This window comes from Amborella trichopoda, chromosome 9 (genome assembly GCF_054954075.1).
Source record: "Amborella trichopoda isolate Santa Cruz 75 chromosome 9, AtrichopodaSantaCruz75HAP2 v2.0, whole genome shotgun sequence".
NCBI classification, from domain to species: domain Eukaryota; kingdom Viridiplantae; phylum Streptophyta; class Magnoliopsida; order Amborellales; family Amborellaceae; genus Amborella; species Amborella trichopoda.
In genome coordinates this window covers 50,067,087-50,082,092 of record NC_142344.1, presented here as the reverse complement: position 1 = coordinate 50,082,092, position 15,006 = coordinate 50,067,087, and the positions used below count along the sequence as shown (strand labels likewise).

The window sequence follows — 15,006 nt, the reverse complement described above, 5'->3', positions numbered from 1 at the left end:
GCTTTTGAGAGCTTCCAAATTGCAAACTCAGATATCTTTGTTTCTCGCCTTTAGTATGCTGACAATACCTTCATTTTTGTTAACGCTGAGCCCTCACAAATCATAAATGTTACGAGATTCTTGGAGATTTGTGAAGTTACTTTAGGCCTGAAGGTTAATTTCCACAAGTCTTCTATGGTAGGAGTCAGTTGCAGTGTTAGTGTTGTGACTGAGCTGGCTGTGATTATGGGATGCAAAGTGGACTCTTTCTCTATTACTTATCCGAGGCTTCCGGTTTCAGTCTCTAAATTCCCTATTGCTGTTTGGGATAAGGTGATCAAGAGAATTCAATATAAGTTAGATCTTTGGAAACACAAATACCTTTCTCTGGGAGGAAGGGTGACTTTGCTAAGATCGTGCCTTGCAAATTTGCCGGTGTATCAAGTGTCCTTAATACAAATGCCAGCTGCAATTGCAAAGAAAATAAAAAGATGATGAGAGATTTCCTTTGAGGTTCCAACAGTGAGAATAGGAAATTCCAATTATTAAGATAGGATAGAGTTTGTACATCCAAGCGTGAAGGTGGTCTGGGTATACGGAAAGTGACGAGGTTCAATCAGGCCTTAGTTTGTAAATGGTGGTGGCGTAGCACTCATCTGAAGGATCACCTGTGGGCCCAAGTGTTGAGGACAAAATATGGGATGGATAGGCAAAATTTGTGGATAGGGGGTGGTAGAGGGAAGGAGGTATCTTTTATGTGGAGGGCTATTTTCAACTAAAGAAATATGGTCTCGGGCTATTTTAGATGGAATGTGGGTTGTAGTGATCAAATCTTGTTTTGGCACCATAAGCGGATTGGAGAGTGCCTGCCGAATGTTACTTTCCCTGACCTCTTTAAGGTAGTTTCAAATCCTTATCATAAAATATGTGACGTAGTGGAGAGTAGAGGTCAACAGTTGGTTTGAGATATACACCTTATATACAGAAGGCTTAACAATGTTGTACTTTGATGGAACTTTTGGATAAAATTTATATTTCTCAGCAGGCGGAAGATATTTTCATATGGGAGATTGAAAGGGACGGTATTTTCTCGGTTAAATCATGCTATAATATTTTCTTCCATGATCGTTGGAGATGGTCGTCTCCCAAAATCATGCTATACCACACAAAGTTCAAATTTTCATTTGGCTAGCCTCGCAAGATAAATTATTAACAATTGACAACCTGCTAAAAAGGGAGAAAGTGTTACCTAATTTATGTTTGTTCTGTATACAAGATAGTGAATCAGTCGGCCATCTCTTAATCCATTGTCCGTATACTTTACAGATTTGGCACTAGCTTATTAGAGAGGTTGGTTTTTTTCTTTTGCTGCCTCAGAAAATGATTGGGTTAGTTTCATAATTTAGTATCATGTGCCTTCCCAAAGTGAGTGCTACGATTTGGAAGATTGCTAAAGGTCTGATCCTTTGGGAAGTATGAAATGAGCTAAATAGGTGGACTTTTGAGGGTGTGGAGTTGCCGGTAAACAAGCTTATTCACCTTATCAAGTTATCAATCTGGTTTTCTTTATCAGTGGCTAAGGATAGGTGGGGTATCTCTAAGGTTGATGTCATGGTCAATCTTCATAATCTTTTTTCTGTGTTTTAGACCAAGCAGACCCAAATGTTTATGGTATGCCCCACCTTTTTTAAGTTTTAAGTTAAATTTTGATGGCAGCTTTATGGGAAACTCGAGACCTACAGGTATTGGAGGAGTTATTAGAGAATTCTATGAAAATGTTGTGTTTTCTTATGCAGGTCCTATTGGTGTTGCTACGGCTAATTATGCGGAACTCACTGCGTTGTTAAGGGGTGTCCAAACTTTCATTGAGAAGAATTTAGGTCGTAATTTTTTAATCAAAGGGGACTTCCTAAATGTTATTCGGTGGTGCAAAAAGGAGCAGAGCGTTCCATGGGAATTGCATTCACTTTGGTCGCAAATTTTGGATGTGGTGGATTGTCTTTCTATCTCTTTCATCTATTGGTATTGTTTGTCTTCCAAATTCAGATTAGGCTTTATGCCTATAATGACTTGTAAGCGTAAATCAACCTATCGTATCGACGAGTACCTCTGTTTTAGACTTGTCTCTTCCCATTGCCCTTCGAAAAGGTAAACGTCTTTGATCTTTCAAAGTTGTAAGTCAACGTGTCTGTGAACATCTACCGCGAAGCTAATGACATTGCTGATGCATTAGCAAAAAAGGGTGTTTCTCTCTCTTCTTTTGTTTTTTCTAATGATGTAATCTCCCTTTAAGATTTAATGAAGTTGTTGAACCTTGGCCAAAAAAAAAATATGATCACAAGCTCTCTATGATCAGAGGGCTCATAGTTTTTTTTTATTATTATTTTACAAATAATTTTGAAGTAAAATTTAGGGAATACACAGATATGACAGGGGGACACATGATTTAAATAAAAAAATTATCAAAAAAATCCAGTGATAAAAATTACCAAAATACCCCTAAAAACTGTAGGGGAATTTTGGTCATTTATTTTTGCAGAAAATGTTTGCTTTTTATTTTTTCCAAGTTTGCCCTAATTTTATGATGGGACGTCCAAAATTTCGTCTAAAAATGTTTTGTAGAGAAAAAACAAAAAATAAAAAGTGTTTAGCATGACATTGTAGTATGAACAATTGTAACCATTCGATTTAAATTGAGCGGCTACGAAGTGGGGTCACATATAAATTATATGTTGGGGTTAAACATTTCCCTCAAAGGGTCTACCAACAAGTTTGAGAATTAATTGCATCCAAGGAATAAATTCAGAGCTTCTGTATTGAAGTTATTGCATCAATAAATGTGAGAAATTTTAATCATTTCCAATGGATTCTCAAAATCACTTTTAGGTTCCTTTGGTACAATTTTTGTCCCTAGATCTTTATTAAAGAATTAATTAAAACAAGCATGTTATTGCGGTTGTGTTTTCCTTTCCCTTTATGTTTGAGGGTTACTGACAAGATGCATTTTCCACCCTGGTTTATAGTTCATATGAGCAAACCCAGTAGAATCTCTATGCCGACAGCCATTTGAATGATAATAAAATTCAAAATATGGATAAAAGATTATAAAATCGCCCCAAATATGATGGTCCTGCAGAACCAAAATTGTGCACTTGGTCTAACAACCAAAACACCAAAACTTTTTCAGAGCATCTTTATTGCATCCTAGGAATAATTTCAAATAGAAAATTAGGCACACAAAATTTCCCACATCTACATGCATTCTGAGTTTGCAGCAATTTTTTAGTCATAAATCTTCTATTTTGGGGCTGTTTTAAAGGGAAAGTTTTTTATGCTCCACCTACAGCATAGAAGTTTTATCCTCACCCACTTTTTAACCGTTGATTTAAAATACAGGGTTGGGATTAATCCACTCGAGTTGTCACAAAAAAAAGGGCACGGATTCAACCGGTAACCCTATCTAAATAACCCCGTACAAGAGAGAGATCTCCATTTCCCAAGTTAGAAAGAGAGAACTTACTTGACAAAAAAGGGGAAGCATAGAGAGAGAGAGCACTGAGAAAGGGAAAACCAAGAGATAGAAAGCGCGGGACATCGAATCCCTAATTTCTCTGCAAAGCCAGGGTTTTTTTTGGACAGCAGCTCTTCTTGCGCCTCTCATTTTGAGCCATTTTTTTGAAGCTGTGGCAGGCGATCATGAACGTTGCTCCTAAGTTGGATCTAGAGATTCACTGATCTGGTAGCATCACGAATTCATTAAGTGAGGATATCTAAGGTTATTTTAGAAATCTTTGATTAACATGTATGCTGCTTTGTGATCAGTAGAGGCTTGCCATTTGGGCACTTCTAATCGATAAACTTCTTCTAATTCTTATTGTTTTCGGATACAAAAACTTTGATCTCCCTTCTTCTCTTTTCTACAAATTTTGACTGTGTTTAGATGCAAATATCTTGCTCTCCCTTTCCTGTTTCTACATAAATTTAGTACCAAATCATTAATTCATAGGCACAATACACTCAAACAAATTAATATTTAAGATTGTTTTTCTTTAGACCTATATATACACTTTGTAATATAACCACATTTCCATCTCTAATATGTATTATTTTATGCAATAAATTTTATTAAAAAAACTTTATATGAGTTCTAGTATACACATTATTTGTATCTAAAGGTCAAAAGTAGTCTGATTTTGACAAAATACTAGCATTTAAAGTCGATTGTTCTTGTCAGACTACAATTAACTCGTGGCATTTTGTTTGGCTCATTGCAATCTAGTATTTCTTAGGAAATCCTTTTACGAATCTTTCTAATTATATAATTTATGTGTCTAAAGGCCAGATACTATATGATCTTTCTTTAATTTTGAAGAGAACTAATATTTAGCAAACAATAGAATTACATACTAAAATCAACTTTTCTATTTCTAGAGCAATTAATAAGCAACATTATTATCAATCACTACATATATTTCTGAATATACATAAATTTTGCAAACTGGTGTGCAGATCCATCTAAGAAACTTGAGCTTCACCTACAATAATAATAATAACTTTACTTTTGAGCGCAACAAATTCATTTTGTGATTGCTTAGAACAACAAAAGAGAAATTAAGAATGAATTTTTCTAAAAGAATTTCGGTGTCCTTATCACTTTATTTGACACTTAAGTGTCTTGTTCGGATCTTGTGTATAGAACATCAACATGGCAGTTTTGTATATCGGACCCGCTTGTTTGGATAGCACTGCTGATTGGCAATGGGAACTTGTTTTGATAGCACTGCTTATTGGCAATGGGAACAAAATCGTGAAGAACTGTTTTGCCCCAATTGCCAGTAAGAAAATTCGATGCGACGACTTATTTTTGTCTTCCAAACTAGTACCAAGACTGTCATGGTCTTGTAAGAGTCTATTATTCTGAATATAATAATGAAATCACAAAAAAGAGCAAAGAAAGAATTTAAATGGTGTGCCTCCTAGAGAGTTTTTGCTTTTTCCATCAATTTGTAATTGTTTTGTGTTAAAATATCCATTAATAAAATAATAGTGGAAATAATAAAATAATAGTGGAAATTAGCCGACTCCTTAAGTGGTATTTGGACCTTTTTACTGTAAATGTCAACGTTAAATCTTCATATATCAAACTTCCATTTTGTTTTCTTTTGGCAATTATTTTCTCAAAAATCTTATACAAAAGTTGCAAGAATAGTTCTAATTATATAAATATTGTTGTAATTGCAACAACACACCTTTATAGGGAGGTTAAATGCCCCACTTGAAAACGAAGAGGAATCAAGGCGTTATGTAGTCGTGGCCCATGATTTTTTAAGAGCATACCAGATGCAAAAGAGAAGAGTGAAAGTGAAGAGGAAGATGAGGAGGATGGTGAGGAAGATAGTGAAAGCGAAGCGGAAGGTGAGGAGGATGGTGAAAGCGAAGAAGAAGGTGAGGAGGGTGGTGAAGAAGATAATGAAAGGAGAACAAAGTACAGAAAAGACAAGACTACGTTTTAGGAACTCAAATGGGAACTTTGACCAAAGGTAAAAGGGAAGGGTATACTTAGATTGGGTCCTCTTACATATTTGTAATTTAAAGTTTTGTAGTTAAATATTTACAAACTCAGTTTTGCAGACATATTTTGATATAGTGTCTTGCCCTGAAACACTATGTATGTGTAACATCTATTTAAGACAGTAATTTTTCTCAAATGAATTCTATTTATTATATTTTGTCTTTTTCGTAGTGAATTGGGAGTTGAGACAATGTCTTTTCATGGTGAGTTCTATTTAAGACAGGACCCTAAATACACACTAATTCTTTGTGGGAATCATGGATTGCAATTCAAGTACTTCAAACTGTGTTCCTAGGGAATTTTCTTTCAATTCAGGCTTGGTGTTTCGTTTTGATTCAGGGATTTTAGTCTAGGTAGTGAAAATATTAAAATGAGCAATCAACGGCAGTTTTAATTACTTCTCATGGTACTAGAAGCAAATTTGGGTAATTTTCTGAGAGCATATATGCTTCTGTCTTGATATCTACTGCTTACCTGATACTATGATGTATGAATTTGGAGTACTATTATTTTAGTATTAAAAGCTAAGGAGTATTATTGAAAGCGCAAACCATCCATAGAGTTCATAGGGAGGAGAGAGAGAACAAATATGGACACATACCCAAAGAGTGAGAAAGATAGTAAGATAACTATGTCATGGGATAGCACGAGAGATCTACATATCATTTGCAACATATGGAAGCTATACACAAATTTCATTTCAAAGCAATACAAAAATTTTGTTTGCAACATCAATTTGCAAAATGAAAAGCTATACAGAAATTTCATTTTGAAGCTATTCAACATGCACTTTGAAACTATGCAAAATTCTACTTGTAACATGAATTTACAACATATGGAAGCTATACAAAAATTCCATTTCGAAGCTCCGTTCCAAGACAAAGTCTTCTCCACTAGCATTGGGGTTGCAAAAATGTCTAAGATGAAGAGCTTGATTGTTGAGCATTGGGCTTGCAAAAAATTTCTAAGATGATGAATTTGACTGTTGAGCATTGGGCTTGTAAAAAATTTCTAAGATGATGAGCTTGAGGATTGCCCATTGGGCTTGTAAAAAAAACTTGTTCTTAAAGATATGGCCTCTGCTTTGATTTCTCGCATTGTTATCCAAACTGATATAGTCATTGAAAATTTAGGATATACATATGGCCTCAGCTTTGACTTCTTGCATTGTTTTTCTAGAGCTCATCTTGGTCCATCTTATAAGATAAATCAGGTGTATGAGTGACTCAATGGGTATGTAGGGCTCAATAAGCTTCATATTAGCAACATTGTCACCACTTGAGCACCCTTCTCATTGATGTCTATAACTTTTAATCAGTAATACCTAAACATAAATAATTAACACATATTCATTTCTATATCAGATGGACACAAACTTTAAGTATAAGCAGGAATTTCAAAATAAATCTATACGTAACATAACAATAAATAAAAAGTACTAATTAGAAATTGAGTTATAAATTGATAGCAAAAAAACTAAAAAAATTAAAATTCACTACTACATATCACAATAAGATAGGTAGAGATAGAGAGGGAGCGCTCGAAAGTTTCTTAAGATACAATTCACATAAAATAAAACAAAAATCACTAAAAAAAAAGATTTTTTTGAGGAACGCCATAAAAGATTTTTTATTGGATTACTCTTCCTCTAATCCAAAAACAAAAAATGTCCATCATTCTTCAAAGAAGAACTAGCTCTCTCACTAGACCCCATAAGCAAAAACACGTATCAAGGATTCATAATGCCACAATAACATATTCTGCTTGTGTTGAAAATACTTTTGGTTGAAACTTCCATTAAATTTGGCTGCTAAATGCTAATATGGACTATGGAGTAAATTTGTTTCCTACAATGGGAGTGTAGACCTATATATAAGCCAATATATGACATGCTTTGAATATTGTGTGTATCCTTTTTTGAGTTTGTCTTTGGTTGGCTGATACGTGATAGCTATTTCAATGTCTATCACTAAACTAATTCCAAGGAAAGCTACTTCCTAGATGGGTCCAGTCAAAATTAAAGAAAGATCAAATAGTATCTGGTTTTTAGACATTATTAGGAATATTTGTAAAAAGATTTCCCAAGAAATACTAGATTGCAATGAGCCGAACAAAATGCCACGTGTTAATTGTAGTCTGACAAGAACAATCGACTTTAAATGCTAGTATTTGATCAAAATCATTCTACTTTTGACCTTTAGACACAAATTATGTGTGTACTAGAACTTACTTAAAAATTTCTTAATTAAATTTGTTGCATAAAATAAAACATATTAGAAATGGAAATGTTGTTATATTACAAAGTGTATATATAGGTTCTAAAGAAAAAAAAATCTTAAATATTAATTTGATCAGACTACTTTTGACCTTCAGACACAAATTATTTGTGTACTGGAATCCATATAAAAAATTATTAATAAAATTTGTTGCATAAAATAAAATATATTAGAGATGGAAATATTGTTATATTACAAAGTGTACATATAGGTTCTAAAAAAAAAAAAATCTTAAATATTAATTTGTTTGAGTGTATTTCTGCTCATAATGATTCGGTTCTAAATTTATGCAAAAACAAGAAAGGGAGAGAAAGATATTTGCATCTAAACACAGTCAAAATCAGCATAAATGAGAAGAAAGGGAGATCAAGTCTTTGTATCCTAAAACAATAAGAATTGCATAAAATAAAACATATTAGAGATGGAAATGTTGTTATTACAGAGTGTATATATAGGCTCTAAAGAAAAAAAAATCTTAAATATTAATTTGTTTGAGTGTATTGTACATATGAATTGTTTGTGCTTGTTTGTGCTCATAATGATTTGGTACTAAATTTATGCCGAAACAAGAAAGGGAGAGCAAGATATTTGCATCTAAACACAATCAAAATCAGCATAAATGAGAAGAAAGGGAGATCAAGTCTTTGTATCCGAAAACAATAAGAATTAGAAGAATTTTACCGATTAGAAGTGTCCCAAACGGCAAGCCTCTACTGATCACAAAGCAACAGACATGTTAATCGAAGATTTTTAAAAGAACATTACAAATCCTCATTTAATGAATTCGAATTGCTCTCTTTCTCTATGCGTTTACTCGACCATAATCAACCCAGCAAAAACCCTAGATCCAAATCAGGAGCAATGTCCATAATCGCCCGCCATAGCTTCAAAAAAAATGGCTCAAAATGGGAGGTACAAGAAGAGCTGCTGTCCAAAGAAACCATGATCGCCCGCCTTAGCTTTAACAAAAATGGCTCAAAATGGGAGGCACAAGAAGAGCTGTTGTCCAAAGTAACCCTGACTTTGCAGAGAAATTAGGGATTCGAGGTCCCGCACATATTAGAGATGGAAATGTTGTTATAATACAGAGTGTAATATAGGTTCTACAGAAAAAAAAATCTTAAATATTAATTTGTTCGAGTGCATTGTACATATGAATTGTTTGTGCTCATAATGATTTGGTACTAAATTTATGCAGAAACAGGAAAGGGAGAGCAAGATATTTGCATCTAAACACAGTCAAAGTCAGTAGAAATGAGAAGAAAGGGAGATCAAGTCTTTGTATCTGAAAACAATAAGAATTGCATAAAATAAAACATATTAGAGATGGAAATGTTGTTATATTACAGAGTGTAGATATAAGTTCTAAAGAAAAAAAATCTTAAATATTAATTTGTTTGAGTGTATTGTACATATGAATTGTTTGTGCTTGTTTGTGCTCATACTGATTTGGTACTAAATTTATGCAAAAACAGGAAAGGGAGAGCAAGATATTTGCATCTAAACACAATCAAAATCAGCATAAATGAAAAGAAAGGGAGATCAAGTCTTTGTATCCGAAAACAATAAGAATTAGAAGAAGTTTACCGATTAGAAGTGTCCCAAACGACAGGCCTCTACTGATCACAAAGCAACGGACATGTTAATTGAAGATTTCTAAAAGAACATTAGAAATCATCATTTAATGAATTCGAATTGCTATCTTTCTCTATGTGCTTACTCCAAATCAGGAGCAACGTCCATGATGGTCCGCCATAGCTTCAAAAAAATGGCTCAAAATGGGAGGCACAAGAAGAGCTGCTATCCAAAAACATGATTGCCCGCCATAGCTTCAAAAAAATGGCTCAAAATGGGAGGCGCAAGAAGAGCTGTTGTCCAAAAAAACCTTGGTTTTGCATAGAAATTAGGGATTCAAGGTCCCGTACTTTCTCTCTCTCGGCTTCCTCAGCGCTCTCTCTCTCTCTCTGCTTCCCCTTTATGTCCAACGAGCTTTCTCTCTCTAACTTCTGAAATGGGGTTCTCTCTCTTGTACGAGTTATTTAGATAGGGTTACCGGTTGAACCCGTGCCCTTTTTTTGCGACGACTCAAGTGGATTAATCCCAGCCCTGCATTTTAACTCAATGGTTAAAAATAGGGGGGAGGATAAGACTTCTATCCGTAAGGGGAGCATAGAAAGCTTTTCATGTTTTTATAATGCATCAATCATAAGACGTGCCTCTAAACCCTGCCAGAAGATGTGTCCGGGCTCCAGAAATCTTATTGTGCCCTTCAATATATATGTCCAAATTTTTTAAAGCCTATTTTTTTTTTGGCATTTTGGGTAATTCAGTAGGGAAGACAGGCCCTATCCGATTTTTAAATAAATTAAAAGTTACTATTTTGAAATGTATTAATAAAGTGGTGTTAATGCTGGGAATAAAAAGTATACCGTGGTGACTAGGGTATGGAGTACTACGACTACGACCCTAACCCCTTTACTGAAAGTGGAGTATGTGTTCATTGTTGGGGCATGCTTCTATTAAGAACTTCTAGGTTGCATATAATTCTCCTTTAATCTGCTTTATATCTTTACCTATAACTAATACCTAGTTTCCATTTACCTTTAATTTGAACCTGAGGATGAGGTAGAGAGGCATCTTTTCCTCGGAAAATGTTACTTCTAGAGAGAGAAATCCAGATTCAATTTACAGATAGGAATATGGGGAAGTGTTCTACTTACTAGGCCTTTAATTCATACTAGCCAATTGCACGTGCTCTACACGTGGTTTGCAAATGTGCTAAGAATAAAGTAGCTACAATTTGATAGGAAGATATTTTATTATGGAAAATGTGTAATATACAATAATAAGAGGAGTGAATATATTATAGGGCATTAGTGAAGCGTTGAGTATAAAGAGAGCGAGATATATAAGAAAGAGATAAGAGAAAGAGAGAGGTGGATAGGAATAACAGTACACATGTAAATGGATGAGCTAGAGAAAGTGAAGAACGTCGATATGCTTATGAGGGATCTTGTTTTAGAGCTGCCTTTATCAGTGCGGAACAATATTCTGTAAATAGAAAACTAAAAATGATATTATTAATGACGAAGCTTTGATGAAAGGAAATGAATAAGGTTATAATATTGATTATTTGTAATATTTTAAATTGTAAAAGATGGTGAGCAACATACCTGAGAAGATATGCTTCCTCTATGTTTAACCGGCTGGATATAGAGACAATAGAGACTTGAATTTACAGAAAAGGGTTGAGAAGAGAGTCGGTGGTGGGTTTTGTGATGAGAGATTCACAGTTGCTACGAAGGAGAGAGAGACAGTGGTAGCTTGAGGGGAGAGAGCGGTGATAAGAAGGAGAGAGAGCGATGGTGGTTTGAGAGTCGATGGTTTTATCTTTTGTATGGTCCATTCCAACTTACCTCCGAGCGTACTCTTTATTTTGGCATCCAAACCAAACCCCGAGGCTGAGATAAATCACTTGATCACTGGTCACGAACCTACTCATATTTTATATATGAGAAATGATCCTATAGGACCTTCCCCCACCCATGTGTGTAGGACCCCAAAGGATCACCATTAAATTTGGCACAGATCTATAGAAAAGTCAAGTCCTGCACCCATGTGATAACTTTTTTAGAGATCCATGCCAACTTTAATGATGATCCTTTGAGGTCCTACAAACATGGGTGGGAGAGGGTCCTATAGGATCATTACTCTTTATATATAAAATACCATAGGTTCATTCTTAATGATGTGTCTCTTCCACTCAGCTATTCACGTGTTAAAAGGATCTTCGGACACATGGTTGTCCTTGAAACCATTCACTAAATTGTCCATCATAAACTTGGATTAATTTCAAACTAAGGAATGTGCAGAAATTAAGAAGACAGAGAATGGTATAGATGTCATTATCATGTCATCACTTGTGGGGCCAATTTGGTTAGGGCATGGACCGCTTTATGGGCCCTTGCGAGGCCTATTGGCCATTTGGGCCTAACATGTGCTTAGATGTTATGTCCTCATTGATCATTTCTCAATTTGTTTATTTTTTTTATTCATTTTTGTCTTTTAGAAAAAAAATTTAAAATATTCAAAATTTATTTTTCAATTCTTATCAAATAAAAGTGGTTTGGACGCAATTAAAAACCCATTAAATGAGATTAAGCGCCTAAGGCACTCTACTTATCGACCCAATAGAAGTGAGACCTATAGTCATATAAGCAAGGCTCATTCTTGGTCGATTAAAGCTAGTCAATAGGTGACAGTATTACAGAGATAGAACTATAGACTACAGGTGCTCCCTTGAGGACAAGATTATATGCTTTCAGGCATGTGCCCAATAATAAGGAGGTATGGGGGCCTCTTTTTAGCACATATGCATGGCTTACCTAAGTTTTCCTCGAAAGTAGCTTCCCATAATGCGGTTATCATATGCAAAGCCTGGCCACATTAATGTCAAAGATTTGGGCTCATCCTCATAAGCCACCAACTCACACAGGAATCCATCTACATCCCAGGCATCTACAAGCATATCTCCGACCTCGATAAAGGATATAACCTCAAAGCCTCTCTGAAATACGATGCCCACAGTCATAGGTTTTTGTGCCTCTAAACTCCTTTCAGGCCCTAGACCGCTATAGCCCAAAGAGTCATAATGGATAAGTTTAACTTGCCTGTATTGGATGAACCTAAGTCACATCCATGATCCCAATTGAGGACCTTGCTCCCACAAGATCCAAAAAATCCACTGTATAAAGGGTGGCCCTGGGAAAAAAAAGTTGAAAAATAAAAGACCCAAAAGAATGTTTTTCTGAAGAGGGGGAATCTGTACATTGGTAACCGTCTCTCTACTGTTAGAGGTGCTCAAAATCATTTTAAAAAAAAAAAAAATTGTTAAATCCATCCTAACCCTAAAGATCTATACTTGTACTGACCTGCAAGAAATAGTGAATCACCACATGTTTTTAGCATACAGCATATAAAAGTGGTATCCACCATCGGTTCCCATGTTAGATGTGCAAGATTATTTATAATTAACTGATTTTCACCCGCATAAATTTGTTTTTCACCACATGTGTTTAGTACACAGTATATAAGAGCGGTATCCACCATCGGTTCCCATGATAGATGTGCAAGATTATTTATAATTAACCGATATTCGCCCTCGTAAATTTGTTTTCCATTGTTCATCATCACGATTTGAATTCCTTAGAGCATACCATAATCCATACAAAAGAGGACAGAATCCGAGAAGATGATCAGATCCCAACTACATGATCAAACCTAACTACAGCAAATCAATTTGGGGCTCTAAGTCTCCATCATAAGTCGGGATATAATAATATATTGATAAATTAAAAGTCGATAAGGGATTGATTTTGATCCAAAAAGCCCGATGCAAAAAGTCGGGAAAAAAACATGGGTTGCAATAGATTAGGTAATTTAAAGAGTCACGGCTATTTTAGATATGGCTAACAATAATGGAGTGAAAATTTTGGATATGTATAGTGCAAAGACCATAAGGATGTAACGAATTTATTTAACAATAACTTTACATTATGTCTTTGGTAACATTAGAATCATTTTTTATTAATTTTGTCTAAATTCTCATCATATACTAGCATGGTATGCTTCCCTAGATGTTACGACACAAAAACATGTAATGATCTTATTAGGAACATACAATAGAACAACAACAACAATACATAACACAATAATTTACATTAACAAATAACAAGAACAACAATCCTAACTATAGAGTTGCTACTAGGGGAAAAAAAAAAAATGAAGAACTCAGTGTAGGATTCTAGATAACGAAAACCCAAAAATCTAATGTATGCAAGCAAATCCAAATATTAAAACTTTACTGTTGTTGATTCTTATCTGATTAAAACTATATAGTAACTGAATCACACTCTCTCTTCAATAATGTTCTTGGTTTGGAAAAAATGAAGATTTGGCAATGAGCTATCTTTACTTTACCACTACATTTTTTTTTTGCGAAACATAGTCTTTTGGGAGTGAGATACATTAGTAACTGTCTTTTGGACGCTTTTTTGTTTGTTGGATTTGTTAGTTAAATTTTTGATGAAATTATTTATTAAATCAATATTTTTTATTTAATCTCTAAATAATTATTAATAATTGTTATTATCAATGCTCTAAATACATTAAGAGTGATGATCAACGGGTCTCAGTGAATGATGAAGAGGTCAACAAAATGTGGAGAGTTTATTTTCAAAAACTATTAAATGACAAACACAATGGGAACATAGCAATAGAAAGAATCGGTGGTATAAATGAGAGCAGAAGTCATACATACATTCGTAGGATTAGGATACCAGAAGTGAAAGGAGCTTTGAAAATTATGAAAATAATAAATGTTTTAGGACCAAATGGTATCCCGATAGAGTTTTAGAAGTGCATAGGGAAGATTGGTATCGACTAGTTGACCAAGTTATTCCACAAGGTGTTGAGAACAAATAAAATGCCAGACAAATGGATGAAAAGTATTGTCGTACCTATTTACAAAGACAAAAGAGATATATAGAATTCTACGAACTATCGAGGGATCAAACTTATGAACCACACTATGAAGTTCTAAGGGAGAGTGATTGAGCAATGACTAAGGCATGAGACGAGTATGTCAATAAAACCAATTTAATTTTATGTCGGGGACGCCAACAACCGAGGCTATTTTTCTACTTAGGCAACTGATTAAAAAGTTTAGGATGAAGGTTAAAGACCATGTAGGTAGAAGGTAAAAGACCTCTACATGGTCTTTTATTGATCTAGAGAAAACTTATGATACAGTACATTGAGTTTTGATTTAGTGGGTGTTGGAAAAGAAAAGAGTGTCTATATAACTACATGGACTTGGTGAGAGATATGTATGATGGAGTGTTAACTAGTGTATGAACAACTAGTGGATATGCGAGTGAGTTTTCAATAACAACAAGTCTACATCAGGGGTCAGCACTAAGCTCATACCTCTTTGTCTTAGTTATGGACGATTTAACTAGACGCATACAATATGAAGTACCATGGTGCATATTTTTTGTAGTAGACATAGTTTTGATCGATGAAGCCCAAAACAACATAGAAATTTGGAAGGATGCTATAGAATCTAAAGGTTTTAAAATTCATCGTACTAAGATAAATATCGAATGCAAATTTGGTGAT

The 15,006-nt window shown here is 34.6% G+C and overlaps 2 long non-coding RNA genes across 4 annotated transcripts; one reads left to right on the top strand and one right to left on the bottom strand.

The window, feature by feature from the left end:
* The first annotated feature begins 3,470 nt into the window (after positions 1–3,470).
* Positions 3,471–5,703, top strand: LOC148780598 (uncharacterized). The gene is made up of 2 exons (XR_016040232.1): positions 3,471–3,739; positions 5,237–5,703. It is a non-coding gene; the product is annotated as an uncharacterized LOC148780598 (long non-coding RNA).
* Positions 5,704–6,216: 513 nt separating this feature from the next.
* LOC110007887 (uncharacterized) lies at positions 6,217–9,840 on the bottom strand. Of its 3 annotated transcripts, XR_016040231.1 has the most exons (3): positions 9,548–9,840; positions 9,415–9,443; positions 8,415–8,848 (listed from the first exon to the last, which is right to left on the bottom strand). It is a non-coding gene; the product is annotated as an uncharacterized LOC110007887 (long non-coding RNA). The 3 variants fall into 3 exon arrangements; XR_016040229.1 differs by lacking the exons at positions 9,415–9,443; positions 9,548–9,840 and adding an exon at positions 6,217–6,875 and having other exon boundaries at positions 8,509–9,411; XR_016040230.1 differs by lacking the exons at positions 8,415–8,848; positions 9,548–9,840 and adding an exon at positions 6,649–6,875 and having other exon boundaries at positions 9,415–9,545.
* Positions 9,841–15,006: the final 5,166 nt, after the last annotated feature.